Source organism: Hyla sarda, chromosome 4, assembly GCF_029499605.1.
Source record: "Hyla sarda isolate aHylSar1 chromosome 4, aHylSar1.hap1, whole genome shotgun sequence".
Taxonomy (NCBI): domain Eukaryota; kingdom Metazoa; phylum Chordata; class Amphibia; order Anura; family Hylidae; genus Hyla; species Hyla sarda.
The window spans coordinates 144005967-144023242 of NC_079192.1; the positions used below are offsets into that span (position 1 = coordinate 144005967).

At 48.7% G+C, this 17276-nt stretch overlaps 1 pseudogene; it reads left to right on the plus strand.

Annotated features, from left to right (window-relative positions):
* The first annotated feature begins 16609 nt into the window (after nt 1-16609).
* LOC130267901 (U2 spliceosomal RNA) lies at nt 16610-16782 on the plus strand (annotated as a pseudogene).
* Nucleotides 16783-17276: the final 494 nt, after the last annotated feature.

Sequence of the window (17276 nt, forward strand, 5' to 3'; positions counted from 1 at the left end):
CAGGGGGAGAGAAGGGGCAGCGGCACCCATTGCCGGCGCCACTGCCCCGTTGCCTCCCTCATCCCCGGTTGTATAATTACCTGTTGCCGTGGTCGGGTCCGCGCTGCTTCAGGCCTCCGATGTGGTGTCCCCTGCGTCGTTGCTATGCGCTGCGAGACGCAATAACGAGTGACGTCACCGACCTCGGCAACAGGTAATTATACAACCGGGGATGGGGGAGGCAACGGGGCAGTGGCGCCGGCAATGGGTGCCTCTGCCCCTTCTCTCCCCCTGTCTGTCGGCGCCGCTGCCCCATTGCCGACGCCGCTTCTCTCCCCCTGGCACCGATAGACAGGGGGAGAGAAGCGGCGGCAGCAGGGACCCCAGGACAGGCAGGGGCAGAGAAGCCGGCAGCGGTGGCGGTCTCTGCACCTGAAAAAGCCGCTGCACTTCATTGATTTAAAGCGCCTGCTTTAAATCATTGAACTGCAGCGGCTTATCCGCGTATAACATGCAGGTAGACTTTAGGCTAAAAATTTTAGCCTAAAAAATGCGTGTTATACGCCGATAAATACGGTATGTGCCGGATACTGTTAGTGTTAATACCCCCCTCAGGAGTTATTTTCTTTTACAATCTTCTCACTACACCCCAAACCGCCATGATGACTACAAAACCTCTGAGTTTGCAGAAAGAAAACTAAATAATACATTTCCACAATGCAATACAGCCAGGGAACCTCTATACCAGGGAGCACCCATAAAAGTCAGCCAAGGAACCTCTATACCAGGGAGCACCCATAAAAGTCAGCCAGGGAACCTCTATACCAGAGAGCACCCATAAAAGTCAGCCAGGGAACCTCTATACCAGAGAGCACCCATAAAAGTCAGCCAGGGAACCTCTATAACAGAGAGCACCCATAAAAGTTAGCCAGGGAACCTCTATACCAGAGAGCACCCATAAAAGTCAGCCAGGGAACCTCTATAACAGAGAGCACCCATAAAAGTCAGCCAGGGAACCTCTATACCAGAGAGCACCCATAAAAGTCAGCCAGGGAACCTCTATAACAGAGAGCACCCATAAAAGTTAGCCAGGGAACCTCTATACCAGAGAGCACCCATAAAAGTCAGCCAGGGAACCTCTATAACAGAGAGCACCCATAAAAGTCAGCCAGGGAACCTCTATACCAGAGAGCACCCATAAAAGTCAGCCAGGGAACCTCTATACCAGAGAGCACCCATAAAAATCAGCCAGGGAACCTCTATACCAGAGAGCACCCATAAAAATCAGCCAGGGAACCTCTATACCAGAGAGCACCCATAAAAGTCAGCCAGGGAACCTCTATACCAGAGAGCACCCATAAAAGTCAGCCAGGGAACCTCTATACCAGAGAGCACCCATAAAAGTCAGCCAGGGAACCTCTATACCAGAGAGCACCCATAAAAGTCAGCCAGGGAACCTCTATACCAGAGAGCACCCATAAAAGTCAGCCAGCTGGCACTAACTTGGTAGTGCACTTAATTCTCACAGGAGCCACGTGGGTAATGCTGAGTCTTTTAATCCCACAGAAGTTAAAGCGCAGCAGAGCCACAAGTTAACTTTGCATTTCAGAGTGTTAAAATGTACCTATATTTCTTTTTCACATATGACTATGACGCAGGACTGTGCATGATACTCATTTGTCTAAAATTTATTTTAAAATCAGCGCCTAAAAAGCCAAACAGTAAGATTTCTCCTGGATGCCTTCAGCTGTATATTGCTGTGCCGTATAAGAAGAGGTTACCACCGTGTCTCTATAGGACCCATCTCCAGTGATAAGAACCAGCATAATGTAATTCTACGGCACTGGGTCTCATCACTGGAGATAAGTCCTATGGGAGACGCAGTGGTAACATCTTCTTACACGGCACAGCAATATACAGCTGAAAACATCTAGGATTAAAGCTTACCGTTTGGCTTTTCAGGCGCTAATTTTAAAAGAAATCTTATTAAACAAATGAATATCAAGCACAGTACTGCGTCATAGTCATATGTTAAAAAGAACTCTACAGTAGAGGTGCAATTTATTATACAACATAGCACTACAATTCCCAGGGTGGTCTCCCTTTCTGTGCCCCTCCCCCAGCCTAAAAGGGATATGGTGAGTAATTACATAGGCCACACAGAAAGACCACACTGTGAGTTGTAGTTTATATTGTACATTTAAAGTCTGGCAAACATTAACATAAGGCTCTGCTGTACTGTAGCTCATGTTGGACTAATAGACTCAGCCTGATGCAGCAGGCTGCTGGGAGTAGTCACTGTGTCCCTGTGAGCAGTCACTGTGTCCTCCCCTCCTCATAAGGACAATTTTCTTACATTTAACCCCTTAAGGACTGAGCGTTTTTCCCTTTTTTCACTTTAGTTTTTTCCTCCTCACCTTTAAAAAATCATAACCCTTTCAATTTTGCACCTAAAAATCCATATGATGACTTATTTTTCACACCACCAATTTTACTTTGTAATGACATCAGTCATTTTACCCAAAAATCTACGGCGAAACAGAAAAAAAAACATTGTGCGCCAAAATTGAAGAAAAAATGCCCCTCCCACAGCCTAAAAGGAATATGGTGAGTAATTACATAGGCCACACAGAAAGACCACACTGGGAGTTGTAGTTTATATTATACATTTACAGTCAGGCAAGCAACATTAACATAAGGCTCTGCTGTACTGTAGCTCATGTTGGACTAATAGACTCAGCCTGATGCAGCAGGCTGCTGGAAGTAGTGGTACTAGAAGGGCAGTCAGTGTGTCCTCCCTTCCTCATAAGGTAAATTTTCTTACATTTAACCCCTTAAGGACTGAGCGTTTGTCCCGTTTTTCACTTTCGTTTTTTCCTCCTTACCTTTAAAAAATCATAACCCTTTCAATTTTGCACCTAAAAATCCATATGATGGCTTATTTTTCGTGCCACCAATTTTACTTTGTAATGATATCAGTCATTTTACCCAAAAATCTACGGCGAAACAGAAAAAAAATCATTGTGCGGCAAAATTGAAGAAAAAATTCCATTTTGTATCTTTTGGGGGCTTCAGTTTCTACGCAGTACATTTTTCAGTAAAAATGACACTATATCGTTATTCTATAGGTCCATCCGATTAAAATGATACCCTACTTATATAGGTTTGATTTTGTCGTACTTCCTGAAAAAATCATAACTACATGCAGGAAAATTTATAGGTTTAAAATTGTCATCTTCTGACCCCTATAACTTTTTTATTTTTCCGCGTATGGGGTGGTATGAGAACTCATTTTTTTCGCTACGATCTGAAGTTTTTAGCGGTACCATTTGCATTTGCTTTTATATTGATCAATGGTTTCTCATAGTAAACCATTGATCAATGATTCTTCCACTTGATTGTTCATGCCTGGATCTCATTCGGCGAGGCATGTGAGGGGACCCTCCTGCTGTCCTACAGCTGTTCGGGATGCCGTGATTTTGCCACGGCTATCCCGAACAGCCCCCTGAGCTAACTGGCAACATTTTACTTTCACTTTAGACGCTTTCTAAAGGCCCCGCGTTGTAGAACGGGAGCAGACTCAGGACGTACAGGTACGCCCTGAGTCCTTAAGGGGTTAATCACAGCCAGACAGTGACAAGTACTTACATCCATCACTGTCACTGCTTGCAGTCCGGCTCCTCAGTGTGGGGGGAGGGGCAGTCCTCCCACTTCCTTCCTCCTCAGCAGTGCCTGTGTTAGCTGACAGGATGATAGCACTGGGTAACTTGTAAAGAGCAGAGAGAGAAGAGTTGTCATCTCCCTCTTGCTCTGCAGGCTCTCCTCAGCACTCCTCTCTTCTTCACGTCTCCTCACAGGCTGGTTTAGACCTGCAGTTTATGAGACAGAGGGAACAAGCTGGTGACCTCTGAGATCCGACACAGAGGGTGCAATGAAGAGATTACATCCTGCTGCCTGTGTCGGACCTGTGATGTCATCAACGTGCTCCTGCAGGTCTAGACCAGCCTGTTGCCGTAGAGCATAGGGATGTAAGCGCGGCCATGGGTCCCATAGGTGCTGCCAGTCGGGGTAGTAATCGGCCCTGCCAGTGCCTGAAAAATGACAAAACCCTCCCTGACTGTATTTTGCTGTGATTTTCACAAAATTGCCGTAAAAACAGGGCGATTTTACCGTGGTTTTGGGCAAATCGCTGCAAAATGCAGTATTGTGAATATGGATTTAAGAATTTTCAGAGGGCCCTCTTTTGGAAGGGGGCCCTGGGCCCAGGTAGCCCCACCCTAATGCTGGCCCTGCCTCTATCTCACACTCAGAACTGCAGATAGAGAAATAAAACAAATGATACCTGTCTCTTAGCTGATGGCTGCTTGTTAAGTTATAAAATAATGTTTTTCTTCTAAGCTCAAGAGTATTAGAGACCTGGCTTAGCTTCAGCATACATGTTCTTTCCTCACCCTTATACATCAATCATGCAAGGACAGAAGGGATGAAGGAGGCTGGAGGCCTCTCCAACTCTTGAACTTAGAAGTAAAACATGATTTCAGAACTTTGTAAATAGCCATCAGCTAAGAAACACATAAGATTTGCTTTCTCTCCCTATCAGCTATCTGCCCATGTCCGCAGCTCTGAGCATCATGGAACATATGTAGCAAATCTGATTTTAAAAAATCTGGTCTTAGGGGGAGATTTATCACAATCTGTGAAGGGGAATAATAGGGGAAGACTAATAACCAGTTGCCCATAGTAACCAATCAGCTTGCTTCTTTCATTCTTAACAAGGCATCTGATAAATGAAGTGTGGTAGCTCAGTATGGGATGGTGTTTCCCCGTACCTTCCTGCCCTGTCAGGCAGTGTCCCTCAGTGTCCCCAGGGCTCCCTGCAGTCGTTTCCCCCATGTATATATGTTGTGTAATATAAAGTGTGTTGTGTCTTTAATAAATTTGCCATGTGATAGTTACCCTGGAGTTACTAGTGACCAGCTGACCTCAAAGGTGACTTATGGGCTCCCTGCTAGTCTCCCCATATAAACCCTGGGTAGAGCTAGCTCAATCTCTTTCCACTTCTCTTGTTCCTGAGGTCCAGTCCAGGCAAGACTTCTCAGAGTGTGTGTGTCCAGAGCATTGTAGGCCTCAAGTCAAGTCTTGCAGCCACAAGTCAAGTCCTGCAGAGACATGTCAAGTCCTACAGCCACAAGTCAATTCCTGCAGCTACAAGTCAAGTCCTGCAGCCACAAGTCAATTCCTGCAGCTACAAGTCAAGTCCTGCAGCCACATGTGAAGTCCTGCAGCCACAAGTCAATTCCTGCAGCTACAAGTCAAGTCCTGCAGCCACATGTGAAGTCCTGCAGCCAGAAGTCAAGTCTGGCAACCATCAGTCAAATTTGCAAGTAAGCTAAAGTCACAGTCCTGTCAGTCAAGTCATCTGTCTATCTAGCATGGCCTGCACTAAGTTCTGCTGTCTACTACAAGTCCCAGCAATCCTGCGAGGTCTCTGTGTCACTGGTCACCTCCTTGGGCCCTGGCTGTACTGCATAGACTGTAACAACTGTCTACCCTCAGTAAAGCTACCATTGTTCCGTAACTTGGTGTCAGTGTCTTCATTGCCCCCGTGCCTAGCCCAGGATCCAGCGGTATACCTTATGGTGGTTAAGGCTAAACTACGCCCGGGCGTTACGAACACAAGGGGTTAATGCCATCTGCCCCTAGGGTAATAACATCTGCCCTGCACCTAACACCCCAACACCATACCACAGAAGCAATAAAGCAATCTGATTGGTTTTGATGAATCTCCCCCTTAGGGTTTACTGGTGCTTAGGGAGCAGGCTTTTTTTTTTTGCATATAGGTGAATCCTTCATACAGGATATGAACTATATTTATTCTCCTCCTATATGCAATTCATTTACCAGTCTTTATGAAAAAAGCTACTTGTGAACAATATATTCCCCCTGAAAAAAAAAAGGTCCCTGGTTAACAGAGAGTTGAGGATAAGGATATGTTCACACGGCAGAATGTCTGTGCAGAATTCTGCATGAATATTCGGCATGGACATTCTGCAGCAGCAGAGTCCCATTGATTTCAATGGGATTCTGCTGCTCAGTTGACACGGAAGTATTTCCGTGGCAGCAACATCTGACGCAGAGATCCTGATTCGGTCGTCTGCAAAAAAATTTAACCTGCATTGCTGTCTATGAGACAGTGGATTTCCGAGCATGCCGGCGCTCCGCTGTCTGTGGAATGGAATTTCTGTGAACATAGCATAAGACAGATCACTTCAGAATAAAAGTTATCAAACCGTAACATGCATGTATCCTTATTTACTACTCAGCAGGATCTATTTTATAGAAAAAAAACTGTTAACTATTACACTTCCAGCCTATTCTGCAGTAATATGTCATAAACAAAGGAAATCATTTACTTCTTATTCATACTTCTTAAATCTGAGTATTTAGTTTTTTCCTCCTCCATTTCCAAATAGTAGAAGCCACCTGTATATGACCCACAGTTAAGCTCAGACAGAAACATTTACAGAATTTCCTGTTTCCTCAGAGCACAGACATTTACCCAAAACAGAGATCTGATGTTACACAAAATTAAAACCACTGGAGGAGATAAGAAATTCTCTGCAGAGTGAATTACTCTGATCATTATAAATAGAGAACACAATAGGAGTGCACAGATATCCTGCACATAGGATGTTTTTTTTATAGATATATCCAACTCATCACTATGGATATAAACAAATAATGCCAAAGCATTTATATTACCCCTTTATATAGAGAAGACTGGATGTAAAGCTTGATGGGTATGGTATGGTGTTTCATGGGTGACGTGCAGTGCTGTGTTTGAGCCAAATATACCTTTTAGTATTATGGAGAAAAAGTTCAACCTTGGTTTCATCAAACCATAATACATTTTCCCACGTGCTTTTGGGGGACTTGAAAGTTGTTTTTGAAAACTTCAACCGGGCCTGGATGTTTTTTGTGTAAGGAAAGGATTTTGTCTTGCCACCTTATCTTTATCTCATTCTGCAGCACAGCAGGCTCAGGTGCAGGGGCTCTCAGCGGGTTTGACATTCTTCTGATATCCTCTGTGCTGCACTTACTGAGAGCAGTGGCTGTGGGCACTGAGGAGTGATGCAGGAGTGTCACTTGTCACTGCTGGCAGTTGCCGCCGCTAACAGCCTTTTAGTGAGTGCAGTGCAGAGGACATCAGGAGAACGTCAAATCCCCTGAGAGACTCTGCACCTGAGCTTGCTGGCCAGATAAGAAAAACAACAGGGGAGGAGGGAAGGGGAAAAGGGATGTGGCACAAGGGGTAAGGGGGGGGGGATGATTTGGCTCAGGGCACAAGGGGAATAAAGGGGAACAGGAGGATAAAGGGAGAACGAAATGGCATGTGGGGGGATGAAATGACATGGGGATAAAGGGGGGAATAAAATGGCATGGGGGTGGTAAAGAGTGGGTGAATTTGCACAGAGAGTAATAAAGGCAGAATGAAATGGTACAGGGGGATCAAGGGGAAATGACGTGGCACAGGGGGTAAGGGGGGATGATTTGGCACAGGGCACGGGGAATAAAATGGCACAGGGGGTTCAAGGGGGAGGAATGAAGTGGCATTGGAGGCATCAAGAGCAGGAATAAAATAGTACAGGGGGTGATAAGGGGTGATTAAGCGGCACTGAGAGATTCTACTGTAATATTATTTTTTATCATTTTATAGGTAATTACTCTCTGGAATGAGTACAGTACAGTATTCAGTCATTTAGAAAGATTTTTGAGCCTTTTTTCTCAATAGGGGACATCTCTCAATAGCGGACAGTTTCTTTTACCTGTGAGTGCCCGCTTTATGGAGATTATACTGTGTATATGAATATATATATATATATATATATATATATATATATATAGGGGAATATGCAAAGCAGCTCATTACACCACCTTATTGAGGTAGTGTTCCCTGGTATCAGCTTAGCTCCTGTTAAGGAATATGAAAAGCTAATCGGGATTTATGCCAAGCCAGACTACTTCCCAAAAAGAAAGTTTCTACCCATCTGCAGACAGCTGTTTCGTGGTTTATTGAAAGAGCTTTATTGTCTGTTCAGTCATTACAAATCATACAATAAATTACAATCACACAAAGCACGACAGTACAATACACAGCAAAGGTTCCCTAAGCTATACATCGCACATCATGCTACTCTAACACTCCGCTCAATCCTGTAATAGAAAAGCACAAGATATCGAATAACAAAACAATACAATCTGTGATTGGGGTAGGGGCGTGGGCTGTGGGGCGGGGGGGGGGGGTATGGGCAACTATGTGGGGGGTGGGGAGGGGGCGGATCACAGGGCCAAACTGCTGGGCTGTATCTTCAAGGAGACATGGGAGAAGGAGAGGGGTCTTCACTCCTCTTCTTCCTCATCGACAGCCGGGCTGTCCAAGATGGAATAGTCTCTAAGCAGGCTCTTGATGAACCTGCGGCAGTCCCGGATGGACATGTTCTCCCTCTTGATCACGAGGCGGTTCCTGGCAAGCCACACTGCGTCCTTAAAACAGTTCATAAGGCGCCAGACCTCATGGATGGCCTCCACGTCGTGGGTCCCAGGGAACAGACCGTAAAGCACCGAATGGTATGATAGGCAGTTCCTGGGTACAGAGTCTCTGAGTTCGTGTTCCAGGGCGTCCAACAGACCCTGTGCAAAGGGGCACTGCCAAAACACCTGCAAAGATGTTTCCTCCACATAGGGGCACCGGGGGGCAGTACCGGGTTGTGCACAGGTTGCGGGCATGCGTGAACGACCTGAGAGAGAGTCCTCCCTTGACGGCCATACACGACAAGTCCTTGTGTCCATTGGTAAGCCGCTTTGAGGCCACATTAGTCCAAACTGTCTCTGCAGTGGCTGCGGGGAGTCCCGGAACCAGCTCAGTCAAGTTCTTAGCTCGGATGAGCTTGTAGATTGTCTTTGGCTTCCATAGGTCAGGTTTCAGTCCTTCCAGCTGGTGCTCCCTCACAAACCGGACAACATCCCCATAGAACCAGGGAGCGTTCCAGTTGTAAGGGATGGAGCTGTCCCACCTGTCCCAGCCATAGGCGTGCGCAGCCTAAAGCACAAACTCCCGCCGCGCGCATATATATATATATCTATATATATATATATATATATATATACACACACACACATACACACAGTTAGTATAGTTCCCCCACATTAGGTGCAGTATAGTTCCCCCACATTAGGTGCAGTATAGTTCCCACACATTAGGTGCAGTATAGTTCCCACACATTAGGTGCAGTATAGTTCTCCCACATTAGGTTGGCAGTATAAGTCCCCGCACACTAGGTTGGCAGTACAGTTCCCCCACATTAGGTTGGCAGTACAGTTCCCCCACATTAGGTTGGCAGTACAGTTCCTCCACATTAGGTTGGCAGTACAGTTCCCCCACATTAGGTTGGCAGTACAGTTCCCCCACATTAGGTGCAGTTCAGTTCCCCCACATTAGGTGCAGTTCAGTTCCCCCACATTAGGTGCAGTTCAGTTGCCCCACATTAGGTGCCACCTAATGTAGGGGAACTGTACTGCACCTAATGTGGGGGAACTGTACTGCACCAGTACAGTTCCCCCACATTAGGTGTAGTACAGTTCCCCACATTATGTGCAGTACAGTTCCCCACATTATGTGCAGTACAGTACCCCTACATTAGGTGCAGTATAGTTCCCCTACATTAGGTGCAGTATAGTTCCCCCCCATTAGGTGCAGTATAGTTCCCCCCCATTAGGTGCAGTATAGTTCCCCCACATTAGGTGCAGTACAGTTCCCTCACATTAGGTGCAGCATAGTTCCCCACCATTAGGTGCAGTATAGTTCCCCCACATTAGGTGCAGTATAGTTCCCCCACATTAGGTGCAGTATAGTTCCCCCACATTAGGTGCAGTATAGTTCCCCCACATTAGGTGCAGTATAGTCCCCCCACATTAGGTGCAGTATAGTCCCCCCACATTAGGTGCAGTATAGTCCCCCCACATAGGGTGCAGTATATCTCCCCACATTAGGTGCAGTATATCTCCCCACATTAGGTGCAGTACAGTTCCCCCACATTGGGTGCAGTACAGTTCCCCCACATTAGGTGCAGTATAGTCCCCCACAATAGGTTCAGTATAGTTTCCCCACATTAGGAGCAGTACAGTCCCCCCACATTAGGTGCAGTATAGTTCCCCCCACATTAGGTGCAGTACAGTCCCCCACATTAGGTGCAGTATAGTTCCCCCACATTAGGTGCAGTTTAGTTCTCCACATTAGGTGCAGTACAGTTCCCCCACATTAGGTGCAGTACAGTTCCCCCACATTAGGTGCAGTATAGTTCTCCACATTAGGTGCAGTATAGTTCCCCACATTAGGTAAAGTATAGTTCCCCCCACATTAGGTTGGCAGTATAGTTCCCCACATTAGGTGCAGTATATTTCCCCCACATTAGGTGCAGTATAGTTCCCACACATTAGGTGCAGTATAGTTCCCACACATTAGGTGCAGTATAGTTCTCCCACATTAGGTTGGCGGTATAAGTCCCCGCACACTAGGTTGGCAGTACAGTTCCCCCACATTAGGTTGGCAGTACATTTCCCCCACATTAGGTTGGCAGTACAGTTCCCCCACATTAGGTTGGCCGTACAGTTCCTCCACATTAGGTTGGCAGTACAGTTCCCCCACATTAGACTGGCAGTACAGTTCCCCCACATTAGGTGAAGTTCAGTTCCCCCACATTAGGTGCAGTTCAGTTCCCCCACATTAGGTGCCACCTAATGTAGGGGAACTGTACTGCACCTAATGTGGGGGAACTGTACTGCACATAATGTGGGGAACTGTGCTGCACCTAATGTGGGGGAACTGTACTGCACCTAATGTGGGGGAACTGTACTGCACCAGTACAGTTCCCCGTACAGTTCCCCACATTATGTGCAGTACAGTTCCCCACATTATGTGCAGTACAGTTCCCCCCCCCCATTAGGTGCAGTATAGTTACCCCCCATTAGGTGCAGTATAGTTCCCCCCCATTAGGTGCAGTATAGTTCCCCCACATTAGGTGCAGTATAGTTCCCCTACATTAGGTGCAGTATAGTTCCCCCCCATTAGGTGCAGTATAGTTCCCCCCCATTAGGTGCAGTATAGTTCCCCCCCATTAGGTGCAGTATAGTTCCCCCACATTAGGTGCAGTACAGTTCCCTCACATTAGGTGCAGTATAGTTCCCCACCATTAGGTGCAGTATAGTTCCCCCACATTAGGTGCAGTATAGTTCCCCCACATAAGGTGCAGTATAGTTCCCTCACATTAGGTGCAGTATAGTTCCCACACATTAGGTGCAGTATAGTTCCCCCACATTAGGTGCAGTATAGTCCCCCACATTAGGTGCAGTATAGTCCCCCCACATTAGGTGCAGTATAGTCCCCCCACATTAGGTGCAGTATATCTCCCCACATTAGGTGCAGCATATCTGCCACATTAGGTGCAGTACAGTTCCCCCACATTAGGTGCAGTATAGTCCCTCACAATAGGTGCAGTATTGTTTCCCCACATTAGGAGCAGTACAGTCCCCCCACATTAGGTGCAGTATAGTTCCCCCCACATTAGGTGCAGTACAGTCCCCCACATTAGGTGCAGTATAGTTCCCCCACATTAGGTGCAGTTTAGTTCTCCACATTAGGTGCAGTACAGTTCCCCCACATTAGGTGCAGTAGAGTTCCCCCACATTAGGTGCAGTATAGTTCTCCACATTAGGTGCAGTATAGTTCCCCACATTAGGTGCAGTATAGTTCCCCCAGATTAGGTGCAGTATAGTTCTCCACATTAGGTAAAGTATAGTTCCTCCCACATTAGGTTGGCAGTATAGTTCCCCACATTAGGTGCAGTACAGTTCCCCCACATTAGGTGCAGTAGAGTTCCCCCACATTAGGTGCAGTATAGTTCTCCACATTACGTGCAGTATAGTTCCCCACATTAGGTGCAGTATAGTTCCCCCAGATTAGGTGCAGTATAGTTCTCCACATTAGGTAAAGTATAGTTCCCCCCACATTAGGTTGGCAGTATAGTTCCCCACATTAGGTGCAGTATAGTTCCCCCACATTAGGTGCAGTATAGTCCCCCCCACAATAGGTTGGCAGTATAGTTCTCCACATTAGGTGCAGTATAGTTCCCCCCACATTAGGTTGGCAGTATAGTTCCCCACATTAGGTGCAGTATAGTTCCCCACATTAGGTGCAGTATAGTTCCCCACATTAGGTGCAGTATAGTTCTCCACATGAGGTGCAGTATAGTCCTCCACATTAGGTGCAGTATAGCTCCCCACATTAGGTGCAGTATAGTTCCCCCCACATTAGGTTGGCAGTATAGTTCCCCACATTAGGTGCAGTATAGTTCCCCACATTAGGTGCAGTATAGTTCCCCACATTAGGTGCAGTATAGTCCCCCACATTAGGTGCAGTATAGTCCCCCACATTAGGTGCAGTACAGTTCCCCCACATTAGGTGCAGTATAGTTCCCCACATGAGGTGCAGTATAGTCCCCCACATTAGGTGCAGTATAGCTCCCCACATTAGGTGCAGTATAGTTCCCCACATTAGGTGCAGTACAGTTCCCCACATGAGGTGCAGTATAGTCCCCCACATTAGGTGCAGTATAGCTCCCCACATTAGGTGCAGTATAGTTCCCCACATTAGGTGCAGTATAGCTCCCCATATTAGGTGCAGTATAGTTCCCCACATTAGGTGCAGCATATTCCCATCAGACACACAGCCTTCAGCCATATACAGTGTGCGGCTGGAGGCTGTATGTCTGTGTACTGCCCCACTTCAGTGTTCCGACCACCGGTCCACCGGTCCGGGGTCACGATCTACTGCTATGGCCTATAGACCATAGAAGTAGGTCCCGGGACTGGAGGACCGGTGGTCGGAACACTGAAGACGACGTGCTGCCAGCTCGTGTTGGTCACTTACCATTCCGGCCGGCGCACGCATCCTCGAATCTCTGCTCCTCCGGTGCTATGGGCGCACGCAAGGGACGTCAATGATGTCCCTGCGTGCGCTACTTCCCGGCGGCCCCTATGTTTTTAAAGTTAACGCGGAGGCCGCTGTAGAAAGGTAACCGGGACATCCTTGTGTCCCGAAAAGATCTTTCGGGACACAGGGATGTCCCGAATGTGACGGGGGGTCCTCTGCGGGCTGCTCAGTGGTGGCCTCGGATGCCCCCATGGGCTTGATTAGGGTGTGCCTGGGCACACCCGGCACACCCCGTGCACACGCCTATGGTCCCAGCCCAGCTGTCTCCAGAGGGGCATGAGAAACAAGTGAGACATGGACCTGCCCGCTGAGCCAGTCTTTTCAACAAGAGTCCGCTGCACGCTGACACATGCAAAGGAGGCCCTCAGCAGAGTGGGGATATCGGGTATTCCCTTCCCACCCTTGCTGGGCTCCTTGTACATCACAGTCCTCTTAACTCTGTCCATTTTGCCCCAGATGAAGCAAAACACTGTCCGGATGATGGCCTTGCAAACGGTGGTATGGGGAGGCCAGGCCTGTGCGGTATACTGGAGCACAGGCAAAACTTCACTCCGCAGGACAAGTGCCTTGCCTTCAATCGAGAGCTTTCTGGAGCTCCAAAGTCCGATCTTAGAGTTCATCTTTCCTAGTCGGTCTTGCCAAGACTTAAGGGCCACTCCTTCCTTCCCGAACTAGACTCCAAGAATTTGAATGAAGTCCGGCTTAACAGTAAAGGGGGCGGAAGAAGCCAGGTGCCATTCCCCGAAGAGCATCGCTTCCGACTTCCCGCAGTTGACTTTTGCCCCCGAAGCTCTGCCAAAGTCCTCGCAGGTCTGGACGAGTGCAGTCACCGAACGCTGGTCAGCGCAGAAGACGGTCACGTCGTTCATGTACAGCGAGCACTTGACCTCGTAGCGATCTGGTCCTGGTGCGGTGATCCCTCTGATCTCTCCATTCTGCCGGATAGTCTCAGCGAAGAGCTCTATAACACTAACAAAAAGAAGAGGTGAAAGAGGGCAGCCTTGTCTAACCCCTGAAAGGATGGAAAAGGGGTTAGTCTTCCAGCCATTCACCAACACCGTGCTGTAAATATCAAAATACATGACGTTAACAAAAGAGCAAAACATCTTCCCCAGACCTAGCCTGCGCAAACCCCTGCCCATGAATGCGTGAGAGACACTGTCAAACGCCTTCTCCTGATCCAAACTGACCAGGGCGGCGCGGCCACGACGGTCCTGGATGTAATAGACCGTGTCTCTCACAAGGGCAAGGCTATCAGCAATCCTGCGACCAGGAATGCCGCAGGTCTGGTCCGGATGGACGATCTGCCCGATGACAGATTTCAGCCTGTTGGCCAGCACCTTGGCGAGGATCTTGTAGTCCACGTTCAGGAGAGAGATGGGACGCCAATTTTTCAGGTCCCATCTCTCCCCCTTCCGCTTATACAAGATCGTGATCATCCCTTCCCTCAACAACAGAGGCATTCTGCACCCCACCACCATCTCCTCGTACACCTCCAACAGGTCTGGACAGATCAGGTCACCCAGTGCTACATAGAGCTCGGCCGGGAGACCGTCACTGCCCGGGGTCCTGCCGGGCTTAAAGGATTTAGCGGCAGAGAGCAGCTCCCCCACCGTCAAGGGATCGTCCATAGCCGCCGCACCTGCGGGATCAACAACGTTAGTGATACCTGACAGGAACCTCTCGGCGGCTTCGGGGTCGGATGACTTGGGGGCGTAGAGGTTGCTGTAGAAGTTGGAGACGACCCCCACAACCTTCTCCTTGCCCCTCCTCATGTGTCCGGTCTCATCTCATAGCTCAGTCAGGGGCGTGTGGCCAGCATGGAGCTTCCTGAAAGAGAAAGAGTTACACTTCTCACCCTTCTCCAGGTTCTCCACCTTGGAACGAAAGACGATTCGCTTGGATTCCTCCTCAAAGTGCCTTTTCAAGCTCTTTTTGGTCTCCTCCAGCTCCTCCCTGACGTCCCACCACAATGGAGCAGGTCCTGCAGGGACCGCAGCTCGCGCTGCAGTTTCCTGAAGTCCCACTTCTTTGCACACGCCTGTTGTCTGCCTTTTGCCTGAAAGAAACAACGGAACTCGACTTTAACATATTCCCACCAATCGCTGATGCAGTTAAACAGACATTTGGCATTACGCCATACAAGGTACGCATCCCTAAGTTCTTCCATGACCTCCCTCTGCTCCAACAGAGCACAATTCAACTTCCAGGAGCCTGGGCCAGGTGGGAATCCATGGCCCAGAGTCCCCCGAAATCGAATGGCCCTGTGGTCAGAGAAGAAGCAGGGGACCATAGAGTACGACACCTTTCTGACTGCTCTCGAAGTGAAGATGAAGTCTATCCAAGAACGGAGCGAGCCATCGGGGCGGCTCCACGTATAGTTTACGGAGCTGTTCCCGATAGACCCAACAACGGCCTGCAAGGATGCCTCTGTCACCATCTCAATCAGCAGCGTAGACGTCACGTCCAGGTTGACGTATGTGCCAGAACTGCGCCCGTCCACCTCATTGGGGCAGTTGAAGTCACCACCCAACAATACTGCCCTAGTGGTGGCGAGCTGAGCCCGCAGGGCCTGGAGAACCTCCAGTCGGACATTCTTCTCAGGGGAGGCATACACCTTGATGAGCCGCACGGGCTCACCCGCCCAGGAACCGTCTGTGACGAGAAGTCTGCCACAGACGAGCTCCCGGACGGAATCAAGTACAAAGTTACCTGCCCTGATCAGGATGGCCACCCCCGCAGACCTACTGTCACTCCCACCAGACCAGTAGGAAGGGCCGTGAGACCACCGCCTGGCCGGATGGTTGTAAGACCTAGAAGCAGACAAAGCACATTCCTGCAGCATGTAAACATCACACCTCTGAGAATCTAAGAACGTAAGGACAGTCTGAAATCTAAACCTAGCTCTAATACTCCTCACATTAATGCAAAAGATGTTAAGATCAGCCATGGGAATAAAAAGAGAGGTTAGTTCAGATATTAGTTACCACTCTGGTCGGGCGGGTCCTCTTCTCTGGCGCCTGTCAGCTCCTGTGGCTTCTCATAGCGCCCTTCCAAGAACTCGTCGTAGACCGGGTTGGCCGGTGTGTCTAAAATTTCTTTGACATCTGGGTCCTGCAGCAGCTCCTCCATAGACTGAGCTTGGACTTGCTCCACTTGGGCCTGCTCCATCTCCTCCTCTCCATCTGAAGCTTGAAGGCTCTCGCAGACCTGTTCATGGTTTTTGCCACTCATCAGTACAGAGCAGGGTGATCTGGCTTGGCTGGGGTAAGAGGCCTGAGAGCAGCTAAAGGGGATGAGTATTTATCTCAGGGAGAGATTACCACTCCTGGTTTGACGGAGCTTCATAAGGCCATTTTGCACTCCGCGGGCATTCTGGGTAGGGGTGTAATGAGCTGCTTTGCATATTCCCCTACCCAGAATGCCCGCGGAGTGCAAAATGGCCTTATGAAGCTCCGTCATACCAGGAGTGGTAATCTCTCCCTGAGATAAATACTCTTCCCCTTTAGCTGCTCTCAGGCCTCTTACCCCAGCCAAGCCAAATCACCCTGCTCTGTACTGACAAGGGGCAAGAACCACAAAACAGCTTCTCGGCCTTTTGGCTAAGATCAAGTGTAGTATTTGTTCTTATCAGTTTTTCATGCCGGTGGACAGTAACGCCGATATGGGTGCTGCATGGAGGATGCAGGTGTACCAGGGCTTTCCGGGGCTGGTTCTGAGGAATCAGCTCGACGGCTGCCCCGATGTGACCTGTTCCCTCCGGGTCTCGCCATGAGGCTGAGAGGGTCTAGAGCCGAGGTACTTTTGTGCCTCGGGGAGTGGTGACCCCGAGGTGGCGAAACTCACTGGGAGGATAGACTCACTGAGTTGAAGCACGAGCACCATAATCTCTTCACCTTGTGGCACTCACCTCTTGATTCCCGGCCTTCTGGCTAGGATCAGAGAAATTTTTATAGATCCGGCCAGATGTCTGGGCAGTATATCTGCACACATTCACTTATTTATTTCTTTTTTGCCTCACTGTGTCACTTTTTGCGTGTTGTGTGTTCACAGGATTGGTCAGGATGAGGTAGCCCTTCTGGGTGTCCCTCCTGGCGGTCTAGGGGAGGTGTGTGTGGCCATTAGGTTCCGCACCTCCCTGCAAACACCCCGGGTACTCCTGCTTTGGCAGGGTACCTACCGTAATCGGCTCTGCGGGCAGATACCTTGGCCAACGCCAAGGGGGATGCCGGGAGCATTTGTGGTCCCC